At 33.1% G+C, this 24292-nt stretch overlaps 1 long non-coding RNA gene and 1 pseudogene across 1 annotated transcript in view; one reads left to right on the forward strand and one right to left on the reverse strand.

The window, feature by feature from the left end:
- The window catches only part of LOC145247278 (uncharacterized), a 1304641-nt gene that overhangs the window by 109363 nt on the left and 1170986 nt on the right, over positions 1 to 24292 (forward strand). The gene's annotated exons all lie outside the window — the stretch shown is intronic.
- On the reverse strand, positions 14958 to 15170 carry LOC145247657 (U2 spliceosomal RNA; annotated as a pseudogene).

Raw genomic sequence — 24292 nt, forward strand, 5'->3', positions numbered from 1 at the left:
GGAAACGAGCTTTGTCCTGACGGTGAGACAATGCTCAACGAGCGCGATCCGAGATGCTGTACAATTCATGCAATCTACCCATCCAAGCTATGACAACAGGACTATTGCCAGCACCCTCAAAATGCAAATCCGGATGGTTAAACGCTTGAGAGAATAACTCAACGTATCGTACAAGCATGGTTATGGTTTTTGGTGTGGTTTCAAGTGAGTCCTACATCATGCTACCGCATATATTCGAAGTCGGCTCGACAGGCAAAACCAAAGTGCATCTGGATTAGCTGAAGAGTGTGGTGATCCTTGGTGTAATCAGGTGACCGTTTGCAGACCCTGGCTGTGGCAGCAAGACTCGGCGTCGGCCCACAAGTTCAGAGAGATCCAGGCTTGGCTTCATGATGAATACTACTACTTTATATCCTTCTCTCACTGGGCACCTCCTACCTCGACATAAACCCGCTGATCTACTTCGTTTGGTTACACGTCGAGAACATCACCAACATGACCCCCACTGAGCACTAAAGCAAGCCTGATCGCGGTCATCCGCCGAGTATTCACCGGGCTCTTACCGGCGCTTGTGGAAAAGCATGCTCTTAGTTCCGGACCCGTATCGAGGCGGTGATTTAGGATTATGGCGGTTACATTAAATAGATAGCAGCTCTTCTATATTATCAAGTTACTGGAATTGATTCTTTTCAATATTTTTTTAATAAAGCTGTGATTATTTTTTAGGGCGATAAATTTATTGTTCCACCCTATGGAGACAGACCCATAACATCGGCCATTTTGTTATGGGCACAGTGTCATATCTATTCTGTTTTTATATTTTCTTTTCTTAGTAAATGCGTTTAAAAAAAAAACATTTTTGGAGATATAGCACGGTTTCTCCACATAATCGATCAACATATTTGAGATGATTTACAAGATATGTACACACAGATTCGGACGACCCAATCAGATATCAGAATCGTTGTATAAAATAAACTGAACTCCTTTAAATTATTCAATCATTCACAGCTTTGCGTTTTGACACATGCAGAGCACAACAGAATACTTCTAGATTAATGCAATATTTTTTAAACTAAAATTCCCTAGAATTAAACGATACTCTGCGTTAATACTGCCTAATTTTACTTGGAACAACTGCAGTAAATATTTGCCATGTTATAATTTTCTCTGCGATAGTTATTTCATTTTACCAGCCTTTCTAGGATACGATTTTCTATTACTTTAAAAATAAAGCGTTCTCAACAACAGTATGTATTACTGCGTTAAGGTTAGTGTGATAGTTTTTCTAATTCAAAATGCATCAAAATTTTAGATGCTACGTTTATTCGTTGATAAACCTTTGAAATTTTTTTAATTTATTTTTTTCTTGATCTCTCTTTTCCAAACAATGTAAACCTGCAGAAATGTTAATATAACTAACATTTCGCTGCTCAAATCTGCACCCAGTTTGATTTTTATAGGTTCGTTATAATAGTATACTTTTAATATTAAGACAGAATAAACCCTATTTTGTTAAAACTAGACGACGATGGCAGCCAAGGTGATGAATGTAAGCTAAAATGTGTATTTCTGCTTTTGTACCATTTCCTGCCAGATTTCGCCTTTCTCGCTTCCTTTCACAAGCATGTTATTTATTCGCTCAGCAGGAAGTTGACCAGTGGCATCTGTCCAGACGAACTTTGCGTGTATCCGTCATTCACTAAGTGATCGTTAATAGATCAAAATCAGTTACCCGGATTAATTTCCACGCAAACCGATTATAGGATAGCCACACTTCTATCACGATACCGCTAAACTCTACCTTAGTTCACCTGTTCTTTGTCTGCGTTGTATGTGACGATATCCGATTGCTTTCTTGTTATCTTTATATATAAAGTCTCACTCTATATGTTTCCCTTTCTCTATCTATCTATCTATCTATCTATCTATCTATCTGTCACATTTTAGCACAATATCAATCGCATGATTATTATATCAATCAGTGACTCTACTTTGCCCTTGCTATTTCTTCTGATAAGAAAAGGGTATAATAGATTTACTGATGGATATAATAATTAAGTGATTGGGTTTTGTGCTATGAAACAGATACTGTACAGAATTGAAAATGTCTATGAATTAAAGGAATAAATTGTAAGATGGTCACCATTACGAAATTTGGAATATAGACTTTTGTAATTCATTTATTTTATATATATATATATATATATATATATATATATATATATATATATATATATTGACTTTAGCACACTATTTTTTAATCGTTAAAATAGTAACACAGAAATTTCTATATATATATATATATATATATATATATATATATATATATATATATATATATATATATAAAAGCGAAAATGTATGTATGTATGTATGTTTGCATGCATGTATGTATGTATGTGTGTTTGTATGTCTCGCAAAATCTTTCGACATGGGTCACGGATTTTCGCCAGATAGATATTATTTTACAGTTCCAACCTTCGCCCGACAAATATCGAAAAATTGGGCAAAAACATTAATTCCTTCACCCTAAAATGCCAGTTTTGTATAGGGAGAGTGTAGCAAAAACCGTTCTCTCATGACAAGTTCGCTTCTACGCATGCGCAAATGAGGTCGGAACATGATTTAGTTTAAATATTAAAAAATCCGATCCAATTTCGTCAACGTCGGCTTAGCACAGTCGCTTAGAGGCGGCGTCATTATCTAAAGGTTGTAAGTTCGAATCGTGGTGTGAGATGTTCTTTTTTCTTTTTCGATTTTTAAAATTTTAATATTGAAACAGGGTTATTTAAGCCATTTTCATAGTTTATTTTTGGGGGGGAGTTATTTTTCAGATTTTTTAAAGAAGTTTTAACGTACGTTTCTCTGTTTTCTTTTTACCATCACATTCTTGTTTTCTTTTTTGTTTTTGTTTTTCCGAGTTTTAAATTTAACATCGTTTGTTTGCCTTACGTTAGTTTTTTTCGATTTTTTTTAAGTTTTAACATTTTTTTATATAAAATATTTAATAATTTAATATTTAATATTTAAAAATATTTACTTCGCTTATTCTTATGTTTTGATTACCCCCCCCCGCCCGAGCACACACACGTCTACACATCCGGGAAACGCTGGGTACACCCCGATAGTCTATATATATAAAGCAAAAAAGTGTGTATGTTTGTATGTATGTACGTTTGTTTGTTTGTATGTCTCGCAAAAACTTTTGCACGGGTCACAGATTTTCGCCGGATAGGTATCATTTTAAAGTTCCAACCTTCGCCCGACAAATATCGAAAAATTGGGCAAAAACATGAATTACTTCACCCTAAAATCGTCAGTTTTGTATAGGGAGGGTTGTCGAAACAATCGTTTCTTCTTTTCTCTGCTCCTGCTACTACGTCAATGACGTAGTGTTTGACATATAAAACATTGACGTTAGTTTAAAACTTCCTGCAAGTGTTTTTAAAGGTTTAATTTATCCGTTCTCAGTCGTATGTCTTTTTGGCGTAGGGGTAACGTGTCGGGCATTTTTTCCGCCTTAGCTTCGATGTTTCGTGTTTGAGCCTGTCTTTCTACCTAAAATTTTTCTTCTTTTACACCTATTTCCCCCCCTTTTTTACGTTTGTTCGCTGTTTTGCTTTGTATTGGTTTTTCCAATTTTTCATAACATCGTATTTTTTATAATATTAAAACAGGGTCACCCTCTCGTACATACACCCCCCCAATCACCTGAGCAACGCCGGGTACCCCCGCTATTATATATATATATATATATATATATATATATATATATATATATATGTATGTATATATATATATATATATATATATATATATATATATATATATATATATGCATATTAATATTAGCATTTACTTTCGGAGGAAAGCGAGTTTTAAAATATGGAGGCAGACAAACAGGCATGCATATAGACGTTTATATATTAGATTATATTCAGATGAAATAGAAGGATAGACGGAAAACTAGATAAAATAAAACTCAATAATGTTTGGTATTTAACATTTTTACCTGAAAACTGCAAGAAAATAATAGAAAATAAGCGCATTAAACTAAAAGTTTGTATTTTACAAAAACGTCCATCTCTTGGGAATCGCTAGGGAAACGTAATCTCAAGGGGAAGTTTAAATATTTGCAGCGGGTAGAGCAATGCTAGTTCTTCCCAGATAGTATGTAAGGCACTCCTCAAAATATTTGCCAAAAAATAAACCTAAAATACAGCCGTTTCCGATTTTCTTAAAAAGAATTTACTACAAAAATCTTTTAGTTTACGTCTGGGTTTTGATTGTGTTTGAATGATAAAAGATCGAACTTAAACGCTTTCACAGAAAATTTAATATTTACTTGTTAGAACACGCACAGGAACTGATTTGAATATCAAGTCTGATTCAATAAACTTTAATTGTTCAACAGAAAAATTATCAGTAATTATGAAGCTATTTCAACGACAAAAGAATGTTACACACTTCTGGAAGTGAAAATTGGACAATATACACGAAAACGCGATTTTCTCAATCGGGAAACCTCTCGCTCAAGTGTAAACACAAATTTTGCTGAGTTTCATAAAAGTACGGATCACGAGAAGTGCAATGATTTAGTTTAATTAATTTAATTTGTAATAAAAAAGGAAATGCTTATTTAATTGATGTTTTTAATGAAAAGAATAATATTTTTTTAATTTTTCTATAGAAAAAGTTTCATATATAATTTGATATAAGTTTTTCTATCCAATAATAGGCTAGAATTATTGAAACCAGTTTTTATCAGTGTTTTTTGTCCTCATACCTTGAAAAAGGTTTGTAAAATGCTGTTCCAAAAATCTTTCCAGCAATTATATTACACGATTCATTTTTAAATTTTACAATTCATTAAAAATAAACAGGACTGATTTTTTTTATTAATAGCTAGCAGATTGCGCCGGCGTTAACCAGTCGCAAGAAACGCACCAATAATCTATTTTATTTCATTCAGACAGAAAGACATGTACATGCAAGTATTATGTTTTTCTATACAATTCATTTCTTGTAAGTAAGAAAAAGTACTCGAGTTGAGATTGAAACCAAAACTTAAATATAGTGAGTCAAGTACGATAACAATTTGACCAGCATGACACATTCTCCAAAAGGTGTTTCAAACGACTTCTTACTAACATAAGTAATTTTTAATGTGAACTATGCATGTATGCGCACGCGTAAGGCAGCTAACAGAAAAAAATCTGACGGTTCACACATACTAATTTTTCATTTTTTATCTCTTAGAAATCCTTTTTCCGGATGACAACCTATTAAAAAGTTTTCCACGTATCTGAAAATTCTATATAATTAAGTTCAACTCCGTATATCAAAACTCCGATGAGTATATATATATATATGTTGAGAAGTGTCCTCACACGCATACAATCTCACTTTCATAGATATATGAGATAAAATAATATTCAAATTGAAAAGAAAATGATCATTTACTAAACAACTATATAAACTAACTTATTAGTTTTTTCGCCGTTCTGTCCACCCCATACTTCTAGAAATATACTGCTAGTAAAAAATATAATTATTTAAATAATTTTAATTTGACCCAGGAATTCAATATTTATATTTGTTTTTATTTTCAAGATCATAGAAAATATTGCGCTCACGTTTACATGCTCATGGGTACAAGCGGCATATTATAATATTACATTTAAAATTCCATCGAAAACTGTTATTATTAAAATAACATGAAATATTTATTGGTATTATTTTTATTTTTATAGTATTTTTCATAGTGAAAATATTGAATAGTTAATGCTTAATGCTATGATGATATCGTTAGTCAGCGAAATTCGTTTTTTTTTTATATTATGTTGATTTCATTAACAGGGACATTGGGGGCTTCTTTTGTAATGCTCGATTAGAGTTAAAGTTATTGTTTGTCTGAACGCCATGTTGTTTAGTTTTCTGTAGCCTTTTTATCTGTTCGAATTCCCTGTAATCCGATATTTTTTCAATCCGATCAGCTCATTTAAACAGCCAATCAATGACACTGAGGACAACGGCGACGACAACAACGGCTACAGCGATTGCTCCAATGACAAAAAGAAAAAAATAGAAAATATGTTTCGCCTTTTGGGATATAGTAATTTTTAATATCCAATTCTATTCTAAAAAAGTACCTCTAGTACTGAGTGGATATAAATGTAGTACCTCTTGTACTGAATAGATCGTAATGTACCTCTGGTACTGAATAGATCGTAATGTACCTCTGGTACTGAATAGATCGTAATGTACCTCTGGTACTGAATAGATCACGAAGTACCTCTGGTACTGAAAAGATCACACTGTACTTCTGGTACTGAACAGATCACGAAGTACCTCTGGTACTGAAAAGATCACACTGTACCTCTGGTACTGAATAGATCACGAAGTACCTCTAGTACTGAATAGATAACGAAGTACCTCTAGTTCTGAATAGATTAGACTGTACCTCTTGTACTGAATAGATCACGAAGTACCTCTAGTTCTGAATAGATTAGACTGTACCTCTTGTACTGAATAGATCACGAAGTACCTCTAGTTCTGAATAGATTAGACTGTACCTCTTGTACTGAATAGATCACGAAGTACCTCTAGTTCTGAATAGATTAGACTGTACCTCTTGTACTGAATAGATCACGAAGTACCTCTAGTTCTGAATAGATTAGACTGTACCTCTTGTACTGAATAGATCACGAAGTACCTCTAGTTCTGAATAGATTAGACTGTACCTCTTATACTGAATAGATCACGAAGTACCTCTAGTTCTGAATAGATCAAACTGTACCTCTTGTACTGAATAGATCACGAAGTACCTCTAGTTCTGAATAGATTAGACTGTACCTCTTGTACTGAATAGATCACGAAGTACCTCTAGTTCTGAATAGATCAAACTGTTCCTCTTGTACTGAATAGATCACGAAGTACCTCTAGTTCTGAATAGATCAAACTGTACCTCTTGTACCGAATAGATCAAGAAGTACGTCTGGTACTGAATAGATCAAACTGTACCTCTAGTAGTGAATAGATCACGAAGTGCCTCTGGTGCTGAATAGATCATACTGTAACCCTTGTACTGAATAGATCGCAATGTACCTGTGGTACTAAATAGACCAGGGAAGTACCTCAAGTACTGAATAGATAAAAATGCACCTCTAGTAGTGAATAGATCACAATGTACCTCTGATACTGAATTGATCACAAAGTACCTCTGTGACTGAATATACCACGAAATACCTCTAGTGCTGAATAGATCACAATGTACCTCTGTTACTGAATAGATCGCAATGTACCTCTAGTGCTGAATAGATCTCAATGTACCTCTGTTACTGAATAGATCGCAATGTACCTCTAGTGCTGAATAGATCTCATTGTACCTCTGTTACTGAATAGATCAATGTACCTCTAGTTCTGAATAGATCTCATTGTACCTCTGTTACTGAATAGATCACGAAGTACCTCTAGTTCTGAATAGATCACAATGTACCGCTGTTACTGAATAGATCGCAATGTACCTCTCGTGCTGAATAGATCTCAATGTACCTCTGTTACTGAATAGATCGTAATGTACATCTAGTGCTGAATAGATCTCAATGTACCTCTGTTACTGAATAGATCGCAATGTACCTCTTGTGCTGAATAGATCTCAATGTACCTCTGTTACTGAATAGATCGCAATGTACCTCTAGTGCTGAATAGATCACAATGTACCTCTGTTACTGAATAGATCGCAATGTACCTCTAGTGCTGAATAGATCTCAATGTACCTCTGTTACTGAATAGATCGCAATGTACCTCTAGTGCTGAATAGATCACAATGTACCGCTGTTACTGAATAGATCGCAATGTACCTCTAGTGCTGAATAGATCTCAATGTACCTCTGTTACTGAATAGATCGCAATGTACCTCTAGTGCTGAATAGATCTCAATGTACCTCTGTTACTGAATAGATCGCAATGTACCTCTAGTGCTGAATAGATCTCAATGTACCTCTGTTACTGAATAGATCGCAATGTACCTCTGTTACTGAATAGATCGCAATGTACCTCTAGTGCTGAATAGATCACAATGTACCGCTGTTACTGAATAGATCGCAATGTACCTCTAGTGCTGAATAGATCTCAATGTACCTCTGTTACTGAATAGATCGCAATGTACCTCTAGTGCTGAATAGATCACAATGTACCGCTGTTACTGAATAGATCGCAATGTACCTCTAGTGCTGAATAGATCTCAATGTACCTCTGTTACTGAATAGATCGCAATGTACCTCTAGTGCTGAATAGATCTCAATGTACCTCTGTTACTGAATAGATCGCAATGTACCTCTAGTGCTGAATAGATCTCAATGTACCTCTGTTACTGAATAGATCGCAATGTACCTCTGTTACTGAATAGATCGCAATGTACCTCTAGTGCTGAATAGATCACAATGTACCGCTGTTACTGAATAGATCGCAATGTACCTCTAGTGCTGAATAGATCTCAATGTACCTCTGTTACTGAATAGATCGCAATGTACCTCTAGTGCTGAATAGATCTCAATGTACCTCTGTTACTGAATAGATCGCAATGTACCTCTAATGCTGAATAGATCTCAATGTACCTCTGTTACTGAATAGATCGCAATGTACCTCTAGTGCTGAATAGATCTCAATGTACCTCTGTTACTGAATAGATCGCAATGTACCTCTGGTACTGAATAGATCGCAATGTACCTGTGGTACTAAATAGATCACAATATACTTCTATTTTTCAAAACATTCTCTTTTCTTTTATCTCACCCCTCGCAGATGAGCTAAACACACCCTGTCAAAAGTGTGGATGAATAAGCAGTTATACAATGTTATGCATGAAAAGGTGGAAAAACTGTTTGTCTTATTTCTAACAATATTCATTATAAATATTTTCCAAGAAGGAGTCGTTATGTTCGAAGGTGAAACATTAAATTATTACAAAAAATTCAAGAAAACAGTTCCGTCAGCGTTAAATGGTCTCCTACTCAAAATACAAGAACATTTTTTTTCAAACAACCAAACAATTGAAATTGATTCGCAAAAGAAGGAGAGATTGAAATATTTCAAATATTTTTAGCATCGCACCTCGAGATGTTCAGAAATAGCAAATGTCTCCACCATTCATATTTAATTTTGTAATGAAATTAAAACACATTTCCTAAAACAATGTTTTTGTATTGTTATTATCAAACTGTTCAGATTTGCTTTTCACATCATTAAATGTTTCGTCTCTTCATCACAATAATGCATTTTCAAGTGAATTTCTTAATTGATTAAAAAGTAAACATAAGGGCACTCCTAATTCCAGTGTTGCTTTTTGCCCATCTCCCTCCGATTAGATTACATATGCAGCTTATATAGAAGTTGACAGGTTCAGTTGTAGATTACAGTACAAAATGGCTGGTTTTGTTTAACCCTGTTAAGATTCAGCTTGTATCTTTCAATCCTTCAATTTCTTCCTGAAATTCTTATGATTAGCTCTCCTCGCGAGGGGAAACCAGCACTAAAACCTCCACGTTTTTCCTTCTAATCAGGTTCTTTTGTGAAGCTATCCTGGTTAAACGGTTTCACATGCGAAGCTATCCCTGTCGCAGATTACCAAATGTGACCCGCACTCGTCTTCGTAGTGGATCCCATGCAAGATATCTCAGTGTAGCAGGGCCCGTCAATCGATTTGGTTAGTCTTAATTTCAAGATCGGGTTGATATGCTGCTTATTCGTTGATCTTTCGTGCTGGAAGGAAATCAAACTCATGCACACAAAAGAAAGGCAAACTCAATTATCAATTCTACTGATAAATTCAAGATAAGATATACAATATATATATACTTATATACAATTGTCCGTAGTTCAATGTGGATTTTGACGGACACCACTGAGCCAAACAAAATAACAATAGATTAATCCCTCTCTCTCTCTCTCTCACTCTCACTCTCTCTCTCTCTCTTTCTCTCTGTATGGTGGCGGAATGATGTGGGAAGAGAAGGCGTGACGAGTCTTCGAGTGTGTTTAATTCTCTCAAAGTCTCAGCTTGATACTGCCGGTTTCGCCGTGGGGGCCCGTTCATATAGTGAGGTGATGGGAGGGTTGGGGCCGCTTCCTGAACGAATCGCAACTAGTTACCTCAGGGGAGCTCCCATCTTCCGCCGATTGCACCTGTGGATTGCAGGCACGTTCTCATGATCGAAAAGTTAAGCCTGTGACCTCGTCGGTCTGGTTACTGTATTCAAATGCCAAACAAACCTGAGTCATCACTCGTTGACATTGGAGACGAAATTATGTTCCGTTATGTCTCTCAAAATGACATTAACTTGTCGATTTCCTAAAACTATGAAATTTATAAATGCAATATTTCTCCCAGAAGGGTTGTTTGCCGTCGCCCGAGCACACAAGGAAACTTAAGGAATAAACAATCATATCTGCCCAGCATTCTCCAATGGGACGGTCACGTCAAATCTACTTGGAGTACATATATCAGATCCATTGCTCTTTCTGCTTCTTGTACAGAAGATTCTCTTTATCGTTCTAAACACGGTCGCACATCTGCGGTTATTCTCTATCTCTACTTATCGACTATCTAACCATTTATTTTGGCTACTGAGTCGCTTTTCCATTCCAAAGTTCTGGATAAGGTGCAAAAACGTAATTTAATTGATTATACTCTATCTTCTTTTCTACAACCTTTTACTCACAGACACAATCTTATATATAAATATTATTGTGCTATGGCGTTTCTAAGACCCGTGGCGCAGTGGTTAGGTTACTTGGAAAAGTCAATTGTAAAAAGTTATCTTCTCCTGCAGGTTGAAGGTTCAATACTTAGTGTGGGCGACCGGGAAATACAATTGCAAATTACTTAGGATCCCTATTCAGTCATGGCTAACGGAACAAGAGCACGCTATTCCCGTGAAGTAAATAAAGGGTTTCGCTCGAAATTCCATGCAAATTCCCGAGTTGGACAGAAACATTCTTGAGGTCGACAAGATACACCTGAAGAAAGTCGGAGGTTACATCGACCGAAATGTTTTGAAAATCACAATCAAGATGAGAACAGTAGACCGATGGATTGAATAATACAAACTCTTGTGCTATATGTTTTTCAGAATTGGGTGACAAATTTGTTGCTTCTTTTGATCCGGCTCGTTTGGCTTGTAGGTTTAGTTGGTTCTATCAGTTGCCTATTTTTATAACTCATTGTAATTCAGTATCAAATTAAATTAGCTTCTTTTTAAAAAACCGCATGCGTATGGGACTCTCTTCCTGCTGACTGTTTTCCCTCTACTTTTAAGCCTTGTTTTAAGACTAAGGTCAATATACATCATCTGTCTTTGCGAAAAGTACTTTTCGTTCTTGTTAGCTGCTTATGTCAAGTGATTTCATGCCTTGTCTGGAATGATTTCCATTAAAAGTTTAATGAACTGGCATGCGAGATTTTACATTTATTTTAATGCTATTTCACTGCCCATGAATTATGAAAATTAACCATAATTTGAAAACGAGAACACCTGCCACATCTTCCTTTTAGTTGAACAGGCTGCCTATGAATACCGGATTTCTGGCCTAAAATCAACCAAACATGACGTTATTGTTTTTACTACTTTTCCTATTTTTTAAAACTCAATCATGTTCTGCAAAAGAATTGAACAACAGTGTACCTTACTTCTTTGTCTTTTTTTTCTTATTCTTCAGTTTTCCTTTATTTCTGCCACAACAAGGCATAGTGTTTGACGTTTTGCTATGCTTGAGCACTAGATCCTAGCAACTGAGCTTTTTATAATCCGGAAAAATTATACGCATTGCAATAGTCAATTTTGACCCTTACGTAAACCAGCCTTATAATCAGACAGGTCAAATCCAATCGAGCGATTGATTAAGTAAGTATTTAATATATTTTAATTTGTATTAATCTACGCACAGCCCTTCTTATTTCAACTTGCAATAAAAAAACTAATAAGTACAAACAAAATATAGTTGAAAGCAACACTTGAGGATCAATTGTTTATTTGAAAATGTAAACCATTAAAAACATAAAAACTATTTGTCAAAAAATAACCGAATTCGACATTATATGATCTGAGAACGGTTGATATGCCGTAAAAATATCAACTAGCCTTCCCTGGAAAGAGTAAAATAAAAACGACTTCACAATCAAGCAAGACATGATCACATCGGTTCCATGTGAAGGATATTACTGGCGAATTGCTTCCTTTGAAACTAGTCCATTTATTTCTATGAATATTAATAAATATTTGACATAAAATCATGTCTGTTGTTTTCGTACCAATTATTAACGTCAAAAGCGCAGGGACGATAAAGCATGATACGATGTCATTCTCTCTACCTATGATATATATATATATATATATATATATATATATATATATATATATATATATATATAGACTACCCGTGACCCGTAAGGTCAGTATGTTATATTAGCTATGGAATTCATGTATTAGCGTGACACTTGTGACGTAAAGAAAATAGGGGTTTTTTTTTGCATAAGCGAATCATTTCTATGAAAGTGTATAAAAATAAAAAAAATCACTAACGGATCACTCAAACATGAAAAGAAATCCCCCGTGTTCATGTAAAATTACCTGTTTTTCCGAATAATCGCTCAAAAATCGAAAATTAAATATGATTTCCGTACGAATCGAACGCCGACGAACGTCATTTAGCAGCAAAAAAAAAAAAAAAACGCACATGAACGTACCGATGAGAAATATAAGAATGAAAAACCCATATTGAAATCCCTCAACCAAATTATAGAAACTTAAAATCTAAAAAAAAAAAATTAATAACACCCGAAGCAAAAAAAATAAAACCTAAATAAATAAAATAAAATAAAACGAATATTGAAACAGATTAGTAAATGTGTCAACAAATTCATCGTTCTCACATAACTATTTTGTATCTAGAAATGTAAACAAAAAATAAAAAAAGAAGGAAGGAAAAGGGACGGATAGAGAGTAGTTGTAGTAGTAGTAATAGTAGTCTTGGCTTTACTACAATTGTTCTTATGTTTGTCAACGTGTTAAAGTTGTTTAGTTGTAAGAAAATAGCCACAGTATAGTTGTAATAAATAATAGTTGCAAAACACGCCGACTCTTAACATGTTAAATAATAATTTCGAAATGATAACGTTAATATTTCAGTGCACAGGTCAAAATCTGCAAAAGAAGGGAGTTGTGTTTATTTGTTTATGTTTTTATGGGTAAATGTTTATGCGCGCATGCGCAACCGGATGTCGTAAACCGGAAAATGGGTTACATCACTCGTTACAATGTCGTTTGAGGTTTATAATTATATATATATATATATATATATATAGTAAATTAATGACAAAAGGCTATATTCCAAATTACATGATGTTGACCATCTTATAATTTATTCCTTTAATTCAGTTGATATTTACAATTCTTTACAGTATCTGATTCTTGTATTTCTAAAATTCAAAATGGGGTAATGGAAATATATTATAAGGTATTTACAGCTTCTCTTCCAATTTTCTTGGTTTTATCATGCAAAAACGCAATATATTTCCTTTCGGCGGGTTGATTGTTGCTATTTCTTCACTATACTGCTCTATAATTGCATTGAGCTTCTTCAATAAGGATTGGTATATATTATTAGGAAATAAAGTATATTTCCACAGAAATATATATATATATATATATATATATATATTTCCACAGAAATATATATATATATATATATATACTCTTTATTACTTTTTCATAAGCAGTAATATGTTGCTACGCAGTCATGATACTATTTCGGTAAGCTAGTTACCAGTAACTAGAGACCTATTCAGAGGAATACAGTTTATACGAAAGCAAATTTGCCATGAAAATATCAGGTCCTCTTCGACACGGGGAGTTAATATCAGGAGGTTCCGAAAAATGTTGTTTAAAATAAGATTTGGTTGTATGTAAAAAAGATCAAAGAAAGTTACGGATTTGATTAAGATGGAGGTAATGGGATGGGAGAATAGGAAAATAGTAATCGCATATATATATATATATATATATATATATGAAATAAAATGGAGGTGGAAGGGCCTGGATACTCAACGTTTCGCCCGATTTATGCGGGCTTCTTCAAGAGGGATGGTCATTGACGAGAGAGTCGGAGGAATGACCATCCCTCTTGAAGAAGCCCGCGTAAATCGGGCGAAACGTTGAGTATCCAGGTCCTTCCACCTCCATTTTATTTCATATCGTCGGATTTAATCCAGCTCAACAAACATATATATATATATATATATATATATATATATATATATATATATATATATATGTATATATATACATATATATATATATATATATATATATATATATATATATATATATATATATATATATATATATATATATATATAGGGCGGACATCACATACGCATGCGATTACTATTTTTCCTGTGCATCAAAACTCTAAACACGCAAGTACGCCAAAGCTCTAGACACGGAAATTCTCCTAAGATTTTGAGCATCCAGCTTGAAGTCGGAGGTTCTAACACCTAGGAAATATGCTGAAATTAAGCGGAATCTCAATGTAACCGTCGCCAAGTGCATAAATGTTTGTTACTCTATGAGAAAGGCAGACAACATACTCAAACGTCTAAAAAGCAGAAAATTTTGTAAATCCTTTCTTTATTCTCTTTATATAAATATTGATCGCTAATTCGAAGTGCTCAATGTTTTTATTTTCAAACAAGGCCGATAGCCATTAGTCGCGTGCTCTCCTGTAATGAATGAATGCGTGAATGTAGGATTGACATGGAATTCTTAAACATGAACTAAAATGACCCAAAATGGGCTGAAATAACTTAAATAAATAAAAAGTAAATGACTTAGAATGACTTTAATGAATTTAAGGATGAATTGAATGACCTTAAGAATGACTTGAATGCTTAACAAAAAACTTCAGTCCTTCAAAAACAACTTGAATGATCTGGAGAATGACTTGAATGTCTTCGAGACTGACTGGTTGTAAAGTGGGTGATCATTTTACATTAAATTAATACAGAAAAGTGATCCCCCACTTTATATCACAAAGTTACAAACATAAGTACAGCATGTAATGAGAACAGATACTACACTTTGATCTCGGCCAAAAGGTCAAGAAAAGCTGTATATATTTGCTCCCCCACCGAGCAAATTAAGCACAAGGCCGATTTTTAAAGTGAGGAATGAAGGGGAAATGGGGACCAACTCCCCGGGGAGTAGGGGTACTGGATAGTGACAATTGGTATGAAGGGTTGCCCCTACATTGATCAAGGTCTTATCTGTGGGGTCGCCCCCACATAGGGTTTTGCTTGCAGTATCTGTGATATTACACTTTGATCTTGGCCCGAAGGTCAAGAAAAGCTTAAAAAGCTAAGAACAGAATTTATTAACACCAGATCTTTCATCTTAACCAAAAAGGCAAAGCACAAAAGTGTTACGGACAAACCGACAGACCGACCGACGAACGGACCGACGGGCCGACGTAGTGACTTAAAGAGTCGCTTGCAGGCGACTAAAAACGTGCATTGTTTTACGCTAAGTAAATATATATATATATATATATATATATATATATATATATATATATATATATATATATATATTTATATATATGTAAATTTTAACGCAAATATTCTTCGAAATACGTGAGCCTTGTATAGTTATTTATGCGTAAACTTTCGCTCCATCTCAGCTCTCTAGAGAGTTTAGACTAACACCCATTTTATGCAGACAATGAACCTTACAACTATCTAGTTGATATTGGACAATTCTGCGCCATAGGTCACGGAATATATATATATATATATATATATATATATATATATATATATATATATATATATATATATATATATACTAGCAAAAGTACCTGTCGTTGAATGGGTTCAAAATCAGCCTACAGAAAATGGACTATGATTTATGAAAGTATCATAGGTTATGAAAAGGAAGTGTTGTAAATTTGGGTTGTATTTGGGGTATCAAATTCAAAGCAAAATATGATGTAAGTAAAAATAAAATAGATAAACCCCATAATTTATTATACCATACCTGTTCACACTGAAACACTTATCACAATATTCTTCTAAACTTTGTGACATATTTCCATTCTATGGAGGTCAGATGCGGACGAACACCCCATAATTTTATTATACCATATTTCTTCAAACTGAAACATAATTATCAAAGTATACTTACGCAGTTAGATATGAAAAGTCTTTATTAAAGTGTGTGCCTATTTTCATTCTACTGAGGCCAGACGCGAACGCAGACCCCACAATTTTATTATAACTTCCCTATTTAAGTTAAAACTTACTTATCAAAGTATTCTTATGTATATCTATATCAAAAACACTTGTAAACGTTTTTTTTTTATTTTTAAATTTTATATTTCCATATTTTATGGGCAAGGCGCAAACGTAGACCCCACATTTTTTATGAACCACCGTTCTGCCAGATCAAACATACATCGACACATCTTCTATCATTATATGTAATCGGTTTTTTTTTAAAGTCAACCATATAGGAGCCTATTCGTGACCACACACCCCACACACACGCACATACACACAGATATTTAGCTTTATATTAGATAGATATATATATGCGTATGTGTAGATATATATGCGTATGTGTGTGTATATATATATATATATATAAGCGTGTATGGATATATACATATATATACAACATATGTATGTATATATACATTGCATACATATGTATATATAGATATAGTTTCATATATGTATATAAACATATCAGTATATACATATATATACACATAAATATACACCAATATTTGTATATGTATATATATATATGTATATATATATTGCATATGTATATAGATGCATATATACACACAGATACACACACACATATATATATACATATATATACATATAGGTCTACAAATACATATATATATGTATATTTACAGCTATGCATACAGACACATATATATATATATATACACATATGTATATATATATATATATATATACATAGAAATATACAGTCATATATATATATATATATATGTGGGGGGTGTACATAGAACACTTTAAGATTTGTGCGGGTTTTGGGTTAGGGTATTTTAGTGACATCTGTTCTTAAGCTTTTACAAGAATTGAATTGGACAGTGTAAGCTTGGGAGTTTATAATTGATTAAATGGGATGGTAGTTAATGAGAAAATAATTTCTAAACTCTTTATCTATTGTGTTTTCTCACATCCTTACAAAGTGTGTTTAGCTTAGTCGTGTCCACTTGATTCGTTAACACGTGGGGAAAACACATCTATCATTTGCAAAACAGCGTGTGGCAATGAAATATAAAAACATTAAAACATAAAATAAACTTTCTTATCCGAAATGTCTAATCCAACGGCTCGGTTAAGCTATCCCTGACGAGAAGCCCAAAATATAAAATATTATATATATATATATATATATATATATATATATATATATATATATATATATATATATATATATATACTTGAAGGTGCATATGAAATATAACGTAAAATTCCTCCAGAAATTATGTAAAATCGGAAAGAATCTGAAACATGTACATGCGAATCTATTTTTCCCCCTAAAAATTCACTATTTGTGAGTAAAAAAACATACTCAAGTGTTTATCGAACACCATACTTAAAGAGTCAAGTTCAATAACCATTAGGCCAGCTTGCTACGTTCTATAAAAAGTTTTTTTAAAACGTACTTATCCGTAACATAAAAAGCTGTAATGTGAAGGATTCGCGCATGCGCAGTCGTGAAGCAGTTGCTTAACGGATTAAAATACGATGAACCTCCCTAACCAAGTACCATTTTTAAATTAATTTTGATCCCTTTTCAGTCATTTATTCCGAATGAAAACCAATTAAAAATTGTCCACGTGTTAGAATACCCGATATACCAAATTTCAAGTCTATAGGAAGCATGTTCGTTAGTGTATATAGATTAAAAATAGTCCTCACACTTATATACATACATACAGACATACATACACCATTCTCACTTTTGTAGATATATAGATATATGTGTATATGACAATTAATACGAAAACTGTATAAATATGTATGTTTTAGTCTATTTCTTATCAATTGACATCTAGAAATAAAAGATGCCTTTTGAAAAGAAAAAAAGTTTATCCTAAAATAATAAATTTTTACACCGATCTTGTGAGCGCTTTCAATGTAATAAAAGATATGTGATAATCCCAAGACAAGGAATATAGCGAATGGGATAAATATGGTCATCCCAGCATTTTCAGACTTTAAAGAGTCAGCAAGCAAAAGTATAATAAAATGCTGATATGTACACATAAACGCATATACGTAAACCTACATACTTTAATACACATACATACATAAACGCAAATGGACATATATACACATACAAACACACACACACGCACACACACACATACACACACACACACACATATATATATATATATATATATATATATATATATATATATATATATATATCTTTGTATGTGATTGTGTTCTGATTTAATCAATCAACGAGAAGAATTAATAAAAATCCTGATACTTTTGATTTGATATTTGGTTTCAGATTAAATATTTTAGCTTAGGTTAAACGGAATAAAAAGCAAACATTATTACAATCGTTTATCATCGCATGAAAACATTATTTATTGATTTGCTCCAGACGAGTGAGCCGAACTGGTTACTTAATCGTTACTGTCTTTTTACTTCGATCCCTTTAGCTTTTATTGCAAAAAACTCTCGTTTTCATAGATGTAAGAAAATGATGTATTCCTGATAACTTTTAAACATATACAAAATAGGTATCCATATAATACTCGCTCGTTTTATATATATATATATATATATATATATATATATATAGAGAGAGAGAGAGAGAGAGAGAGAGAGATACAGATTACAATAAGTTTACCAAGGTAATCAAAATGGTAAACTTAAAATATATTATAAATATTAAAGAGTTAATATTTACAAGTGAAGTAATCTCAACCAGATGTAAAAGCTCAATAAAACCGAAAAGGTAATAGAGCTTATAATATGAACAAATGATTAATACATCATGTTAAAAGACATCTTGAAAAAGAGTTAAGAGTTTTCTTTTACCTCCTATTCCCCTTACCTCACCATTTTTTTTAACCAAGTAAGATCTGTGACTTTCTTGTGGTTTCATTAAATACTTTTACATGCAAAATCCGATCCCGCATTTTGCTAATTCCTGCCCTCTGATAAAAAGGAGAGTATTTCTTCGAAACTCCGCGGATTAAGGACTATCCACTTATCTTGTGCTTCCTTTTTAAAAATTAAATATGTTTTTAATTCTTTTTCAAGATGTTTTTTAACAAGTTTTATTAATCATTTGTTCATATATATATATATATATATATATATATATATATATATATATATATATAATTTACTATAATAATTAATTAATACCTACAAACACTAGCGTTTCATCATTTCGGGAATCATCAGTGTACGGTATCACGATTACTGCCAACGAAGCCATCTCTAACGCTATTTGAAAGGACCAAAATCATTCGACCACCGACAAACACGAGAAATATCGTTGAAATTTAAACATTTATTTTTAAATGTGTTTACGTCTATCAGAGTGAGCTAATCATTATAATATTTTGATCGGCGCATGCGATCAAAATATTATAACTGTAAAGTGTTCAATGACAAGAAACGAGTTTCTTTATACCTACAGACACTAATGTTTCATCCTTTCGGGAATCATCAGTGCAGGGTGTATATATATATCTATATGTATATGTGTGTATGTATTATTTGTCTTTGTGTTTTCTCTACTGGAAACAGAACAAGTATTATAGTACATACTCGATGTACAGTTAGGGATTTATAGAGATTAATAGGAATTAGTCACCAAAATACCGCATTTTCTCTTGAAGTTTTCTTGGAAATTACGGGGCCGACAAGGTTGAAGTTTCGTATGATATTTTTTTAATAATACGGTGCTGCGAGTTTAGTATTATGTTTTCGGTTCGACGCAAAACTTGGGATTAATAGAAATTAAGATGTATGGCCGTAATAGCACACTTACTCTAAAAGTTTTCCCTGAAGCTATTTCGCAAAGATGCTTGATATTCTATGATGGACGGTTTTAAAGATAACGTGAAATGGGTCATGTATTATGGTATCTATTTTGTCCACTGTTAGGGATGGATAGGGATTAATAGCATTAGTATTTTATGCGAAAATAAACATAAATTTAATTATATTTAATTTGACAGTAAGCATTGCTCATAAGTCTATAACATATAAATACATTGTATATAACTATGATGCGATTGTGTGATAAAATAACAACCGTTATATTTACAGATCAGATCAATACTTACAAGAATAAAAATCTAAAAAAACTTGGAACCCATTATTAACACCTTTGAATAACGATTTCGATATATGTAATAAATGGCTCAATAAATAAATAGGCGAAGCACGTTCCTAAAAACATATCTGCGCATTTATTTGCTTCGAACTCGCAATAAATCGCAATATTAAGTAACGTTAGTCTACATGTATGCATACTATATACATGCATTTGTATATATATATATATATATATATATATATATATATATATATATATATAGAGAGAGAGAGAGAGAGAGAGAGAGATACGCACGCACACACACACACACACACACACACACACACACACACACACACACATGGTCAGGACACTGGTCATGATAATGTTTTGGACAAATTCCTAATGAACCGCCCCCCTAATTAAACACTTCATAAAATCTCCTCACTAACGTGATGTACTTGCAATAACCCCTATCCCTGAGTGGCTTCCGGGCCTTGATAAGTGGTGATCACTTGTTAAAAAAAAAACAAATGATTGATTAAAACCAGAAGTCCTTGCCAGGCGTCTTAATACATAGAGTCTTTCCACAGAAGATACCAATCTTCAAATTAAGAAAAAAAGAATACTTATCCTCTCTAGGATCGCGGCCGTGTAAACGTGTTCATATTTATAAATATAAATATAATTATACATAGCTATATACATAGGTATACACACACATAATATACACACAAACATATATGTATGTATATATATATATATATATATATATTATAAATAATATATTATATATATTATATATATTATATGTATATATATTATATGTATATATATATATATATTATAAATAATATATATATATTATATATATATTATAAATAATATAGTATATATATATATTATATATTATATATAAGTTATCAAATTTACGAAATTGTCATTACTAATGATTACTATATTGTCCAATTTCTACTGTACACTCTGTAACCCTTATCCTTGAGTGGCCTCTTGGCCTTGATAATGTGGTCATGCCTATGTAAGAAAAAAGAAATATATATATATTATCGTCAGATCATCGAAATTAAGCGACCTTGAGCCTGGTTAGTACCAGTTGAGTGACTATTTTAAGGATTCTAGTCGCTGTAGGTGCTCTCCGCTTATCTCGGCATTTGTTTCCAGTTGTCCTGTACATACACTTCACTTGCCACTGGTGTTTAACAATATCGACTCAGGAGAGGTGTGATTGGAGATTGCGCCCATCCTGCCAAAAAGATTTTAGGTGCAGGAACCCATTCGTGAGTATCCATCATCTATCAAAAATTGAAGGCGTCTGTTACACATATATAATGAGTAGAACTTTAATCGTTGGTTTACTTTCAGTCGCGTAGTCTTTCCCGTGTGGCCTTCGGGACAAGATCACCGTGTAGTATCTTTTCTTCAGATGCTGCACTTCAATTTCTTGTTTCTGTCAGTGGAGGAGAAATCCTTCACTACTGAGACAATTTTTATTTTTGTTCCTTTTCTCCACGTTAAATAACGACCCTGGTGTCTAACTCTGTCCCGTGGGGAGGCATTGTAAATAGGAACTCTCATTTCACTTATTTTGTTCTTTAGTCTTTACATTCCAAGTGCAAAGTTTTATGACAAAGTGGAAAGGCCTGTCATTTCTACGTCAAAATCCATTCCATCTCATCTTTGGCAAGTTTTTTACATTGGAGTTGTAGTATTTTAGCCCACTTCCTCAAGTGGTCATATGCATTGTCTAGACGATATGATTATTCTCCTAACTTTAAATAAAGATGATTCATTAAATTAATTTTACATTAATCTAGTCGACAATTTCTTAAACCAAACTCATTATAAAGACTACCATCATTAAACAACCTAAGGAATTCTCATCAAACTAATATTAACCGAACTGCATGTGAGATAAGATCCAGCTTAGTATTCATCACATTCCCAATTAAACTTTGTACAAAATATTAATATTAAAGAACAACATATAGAAACACATAAGTTAAATCCACTTCATAACCCCACCGTATAGTTTGAATTTTTAACGTCATAGGCGAACCGTGTATATCAAAATATTGATATTATTTGAATTCCCCCGACTACTCTCATTAATTCGACTGTTCTCATCTTGAGTGTCATTTTTCACAAAGTTTCGGCCAATGTAACCGCTGATTTTTTTTAGGTGTATCTTGTGGACCTCGGGAATGTTTTTGTCGAACTCAGAAATTTGGATGGAATATCGAACAGAACCTTTTATTTACTCCACGGAGGTAGCATGCTCTTGTTTCGTCATCTATGACTTGAGAGAGTTCCTAACTAATTCGCAATTGTATTTTTCGATCGTCCATACTGAGAATTGAGCTTCAAACTTCAGGAGAACATTACTTTGACAATTGATTTTTCCAAGTACTTTAATCATTGTGCCACGAGTCCTTGCAAATTCTCGAGTTCAACGGGAAAATTCTCGAATTCGGTAAGTTACACCTCAAGAATGGCGGAGGTTACATCAACCGAAAAGTTGTAAAAATGATACTCAAGATGAGAACAGTAGTCAGATGAATTTAAATAATAGGAATAACCAATGCTCATCTAAAAAATTCAGAAACGTAAGTCAAATATTGGTTTTAATATTTTAACCATCATCTTAAGAATTTCTGGAAACAAAGACGACACTTTGATGAATATATTAACAATGTTCGGTTTTTCGTTTTTAACATTCATATGTATGGCGTGTATGCCATTTATTCTCATTGGATTGAGTAAGGTCTATTAAAATTAAAAAAAACAATTTTAAGCGAATTAAATTCATAATAAAATTTCCAGGCTGCATAGATAATGATGTGTTCTTTGCAAGATTTTCTGGTAGAGTTGTTGCATATTAATAAAATTTATCTTAGCTTAACAATGGTGATTTAACGAGAATCGGCGTGTCTATGAGATCATGTCGCATTCATAAACGTACGTGAGCCGTTCCAAACGTAAGGCATCTTATTTAAATTTAAAAAATATACGTTGAAGATGGCGCGTGTTACCAGTAAAACGACTGAACTTTCATGCTCCGAATTTTATTTTTCTACATAATAACCACCATTCGCAATACACTTTTGTAAGCTTATTTTTATGCCAGGATCATAAAATCCGGGTGCCCGCTTTGACACTCACATCTCTGCCAGGAATGCAACATCGATAGTAGTGTGTCTTAAATAACTATTGTAAGCTCAGTCCTTGAAATTGATTCCACTTTTATTTAACAACCCTAATCTTTTGATAAGCTTTTTGGGCCGACTTTAACTCCAACCCGAAATGGTAGACTTATAAATAATTAAATATAATAATAATTTATAAGTTGTTTAAATATACATGACCTCTGACTTGGGTATAAGATATGGATGAGTTATTGCTGTTACTTATGTGCATTCTTTCTTTCCTTGAATAATAGTCGACTTAACGTATCTTTAAAGACAATATATATTTCTAGACTCTATCTAAGCCCTTATTCTGTTCATTGAAAGTTTTCTAACTGGGCTTTAATCCTAGTCCTCACTGTAAAACATTTCTAGTGAGTACTCGTCTAAATACAGTTGCATTTCTGGTGTTTATAAAGAGTGAAGATAAATTGATATATAGAAATATAACAATATATATTTATTGTCGGCGACGATTATTAATAATTGGTTGTTGGGGTGAAGATGTACGCATGGGAATTTGAAGGTTGATTCTAACTAAATTATCATCTAACAACGACCTCCTTTTGGTGGGCACTGTGGTTATTCCAGTGCCTTTTATTCGGCCATTCTCGTTTCACTGAATTGATTTGACTTTGATTACACATGTGTAAACCTTTGTCGGAAATTACCTTTCAAACACTATACGAG

Source organism: Euprymna scolopes, chromosome 25, assembly GCF_053919585.1.
Source record: "Euprymna scolopes isolate OS-2025 chromosome 25, ASM5391958v1, whole genome shotgun sequence".
NCBI classification, from domain to species: domain Eukaryota; kingdom Metazoa; phylum Mollusca; class Cephalopoda; order Sepiida; family Sepiolidae; genus Euprymna; species Euprymna scolopes.